At 35.6% G+C, this 4,327-nt stretch overlaps 1 long non-coding RNA gene across 1 annotated transcript; it reads left to right on the top strand.

Moving 5' to 3' along the window:
• The first annotated feature begins 339 nt into the window (after positions 1-339).
• Positions 340-2,434, top strand: LOC139130779 (uncharacterized). Its single transcript, XR_011551968.1, has 2 exons — positions 340-696; positions 1,452-2,434. It is a non-coding gene; the product is annotated as an uncharacterized lncRNA (long non-coding RNA).
• The last annotated feature ends 1,893 nt before the right edge of the window (positions 2,435-4,327 follow it).

The following is a 4,327-nucleotide window of genomic DNA, read 5'->3' as shown; positions in this document are numbered from 1 at the left end:
TGTCTATCACAAATATAAAAAAATAAAATAAAAATAAATGAAGTTTGCAGATGGTATACATAAGCCCAAGCGATGTATGAACGTGAGCGTGGGTTTGCAGTGCTAATAGTTCATTCACAGTGTGATAATTAATAGACAGTAAAAGCTGCTATGATGTGATTGAGGCGATCGAGCTACAAACTGCTAAAAAGGGTATTCTGATGATTAACCCTCTGAACCCCGTTCGGCACTAAAGTGCCGCAAGATGACCTTTTGACCCCTGACGTCAGCTCCTTTCCCGGCCTGAATTGCAATGCCAGCCATACAACACTGAGTCAGAAAGCTAGGGGACCTAATACGACCTTCTAAACAACCACATACTGTTTCACATACGAACAGCTTCGTCAAGTTTGTGATATCTAAGCGGCGATCGTTAGCGAAATTTGACAGGAATTTAAAAATGGCGGCCGACGACAGCTACGCTTTGATCCGTTATAAGACGGGGGTGTTTTGGGGGATTGTTTTGACCGAAGCCAAGTAGAAAGCAGCTCAGAAAGTGAAGATCGCACATTAGACCAACGGGACATCGAAGTAGATCAAAATGGCGGCCTACGACCACACCAACGGTGAAGAAATTCAGCCACCAGTTGAGCAACTGGAAGTCCGACCCGTGCCTTCAAAGTAATCCAGCCCCACGGCAGCGCAGAGTAAGAAAAGGTAGGCTAGTTCCTCTTTATAATTGACAACTTGCAATGTACAGTTAGATGTATGTATCGATGATGACACTTGGCATAGCTCGATGTTTATTAGTAAACATGACAAACCTCAAAACAACCAGGAAATGACAGAGCAACAACAGAGATGATAAGACAGACGTTGACAAAGATAGGACATGTAGGGCATTTTTAGGTTTACTGTAGGTGTCCTACTGACTGTAGATGTGTAGGCCTATTGCAGGCGAAACTGACCGTCTGTCTTTTCAGTGTATTATTATAGTTTTATATAAATATCCCTCATAATCTAATTTAATTTGAATGTTTTTTATTCATGGATACTAATGCCAAAGGTGAATTATTTAGCTACTTGTTCAAATGTAAGGAGGATACAGATAGTGTGTGTAAGCATTGTACAAAGTTATTCTTTGTGGTATAAATTTTATTGAAACAAACTGGTGCTAATACCTTGCAGATTTCCATAAAGAGTGTATTACATACTGTTATATTTTAGTATTTGAAATATGTAACTGCAACATGTTTGCACTACCCTGAGAGAGAGAGAGAGAGAGAGAGAGAGAGAGAGAGAGAGAGAGATGTAATAGTAATTCCTTAGTCCATATCAAGTTTTGTTCTTATAGAATATGCCACCATGAAAAAGGCATGGCTTTGTACTTGGATTATCTTACTGAAACTTATTCGCACAAAGTACATAACATTTTAAAACATTTAAAAATTTTGTATTTGTTTATGTTTCAGGCAAAGAGAACCTAAAACCAGAAGGCAAGGAGTGCGAAGCAAGCTAGGCAAGGAGTGTTTGATCTTATGCAGGGTTTACTAAATTTAGGCCATCATCTGTAGACTGACAATGTTTATACAAGTGTTAGGATAGCAAGACCTTTATCAACAGGACACATGTATGTGTGGAACAGTCAAATTTAGTTCTGCTCTGCCAGACATGCTTACCTACGTTCAGAGGGAAATGAAGTGATTGACGATGGCTGGCCCTGCCTTGGATGGATAGTAAGCCAGTCTGTTTTCTGTCAACTATTCATTCACCAGAGGACAATGGTCCACCTGTGACTGTGTGTCAGCATCAGATAACATATTGGGACCGTGTTGATACTCGATTTATTTTTGTCTCCAAGTATAACGCTTGGGGTCTGTAGTATTTTATTTTGTACAGAGTAATTTGTTTGATAGTAAAAATAGTATCATATGACATTTTCGTACTGTATAGATACTCCATTTGTTTTTGTCTTCAAGTATAATGCTTGGGTTTATAGTCTTTTGTTCTCTTCAGATTATTTTGTTTGATAGTAAAATGCAATTGAAGGCAGAATGAGATTTATTGTATGTGATTTATAATTGAAAAACAAAATGCGAAAGTCTAGTAGGTTTTACATACAGTACTGTACTTTGAAAAGACAATATACTGCAGGCCTTTCTGCATTTTTTTCTCCTCAGTGTTACTGTTGGTAGATGGAAAGAGGAAGGCTTGAAGATGACATGCATAGCTCAAAAATATGATAAAAGACAGCGATATCATCAATATTGACAGTGTTGTGTTCTAAGACCCAATTTTATTATACTAATGATGTACCTGCCGCAAAACCCACCTTATCCAGAAATGGTTACTTGTGACATTTTGAGGGTTTTTGTCTGGTTTATAGTGTGTTGCTACATTATTTTTACTTTTTTTACTAAAGAAAAAAATAAATGTTGTTTTGGTTGCAATGAAATTGTGTGTTCTTATGTTTTTTGCATGCATATTGGATGAAATTTGCAAACTCGAATGATCAAAGTCTGTGTTTTGCAAAATAATTGTAACGTTAGTGTTCTCTGTGATTTGAAAGAAGCTTGTATTTGATTCATAAATATGATGTTAAAAACATTTTCTTTGAATCATCAGTTGTAGACAACAGAATCTAATATACATTTAGACATAATTGAGTAATGGGAAGTGATAAATTCTTTAGAATGTCGTCAGAAAGAGAAGCAAATATTTGAAAATCATTGTAAATTTAGAATACTGGTGGCCATTTTGAATATTTAATGAGGTCATGTGACCAGTATTTGCATATTTTCCCGACAATTGTTATTCTACAATTCCAAAAAATATCTTGTTATTGTGGACAAAGTTTGATAAATTCAATGGTCAGATGTTATGAAACAGGGATACTTGACCTGTATGACCCCAATTCAAGGGCGCTGTGTATAATTCTTCACTTATACGAGGGAGGACAAGAAAATCTGTGTAAGGTTTATCAAATCTGTGTAAAGTTTATCATAATATATAAAGTTTACATCAAAGTTCATGGTCATGGGACTATAAAATGTGATTCAGCACTGGGATATGATACAATATTGATTTTCTTTTACTGGAAAATTGGAAAACATGTGAAAATAATGATAAATTTCTATTGTTGGCGGCCATTTTGAATACTTAATTAGGTCACATGACTAGTATTTGCATATTTTTGGGACAAGTGTTTCATTGTCATTCAAAATATACATACTTACCATTGGAAATATTTCATAATATGAGATGCTGGATGTTATGTTACATTATGCTTTGACTGACCTAACCCTTATACAGGGCCTTTGTTACATTACACTTAGCAGGCCAAAACCATACAAAATATCAGTGTTTTTCATAATTTTTGTCGCAATATTGTATCAGTTCATGCTGGTGTGATAGAAAGCAATGATTTGGTGATGAAAAATGATAAATTATTGAGGAATTCCTATGAAAATAAAGAAATATGTTGAAAAAATACAAAATTTTATATATTGGCGGCCATTTTGAATATTTAATGAGGTCACATGATCATAATTTGCATATTTTTGGGACGAGTATTTTATGGTGATTCCAAAAATATATTGGTATGGGGGACACTCTTTGCTAATTTAAGAAGTCAGACATCATACTAGATGGTACTTCCAAATGTCAACTCAACCCCAGGGCCTTGGGGTGCAAAGGGTTAAAAATGCTGTTTCACGAGTACACTATAGGCAGCCACAAAAGATTCCTATGAAAATGTTTTCTTTGCCCATCAGGTTACTTTTTGAGCCAATGATAAATTAATCCGTAAGAAAATTCAAAATTAAATTCATGGAAGCAACGAAAATCTCTAGAAAATCGGCCGTGGTCCACGAAGGAAATAATAATTGATAACAATAACATTTCATTGCTTGCTTTTAAATATAGGATTTACATCACGTCTGTGACAATATTTGATCTTACAAATTATCTCATCGTCAATTATTTCCCAAAATCATTTTTACTTTGATCAGTGCAGTTACTAAATCGCCGACTTTTGAAGTTTTTAAGACAAGGGAATAAATCTTGTAAATCCATTTTCATTATTGTTATTGTGTTCTCAACCCATGGATGCGTGTCCGTGCACGTAATACGTGTAACCTCAACTCTCCAGAGAAACACACGTGAACACAAGTTTACACAGTTGAACTGATGCGTTGGTGTTCGTATCTCACTCTGTCGCAAAGAATACAATTTTCATTGAAACTTGGGTCTCGTAAAACCGAAAAGGCACACTATAGATTTACGGTAGTAGTACCTTTGTACGATACACGTTGTAACTTGTAGCACGGCAGCATATGGGAATGCTATA

Source organism: Ptychodera flava, chromosome 4 (genome assembly GCF_041260155.1).
Source record: "Ptychodera flava strain L36383 chromosome 4, AS_Pfla_20210202, whole genome shotgun sequence".
Classification (NCBI taxonomy): domain Eukaryota; kingdom Metazoa; phylum Hemichordata; class Enteropneusta; family Ptychoderidae; genus Ptychodera; species Ptychodera flava.
Note: the sequence above shows the minus strand (reverse complement) of the source record. Positions and strands in the feature narration are given on the sequence as shown.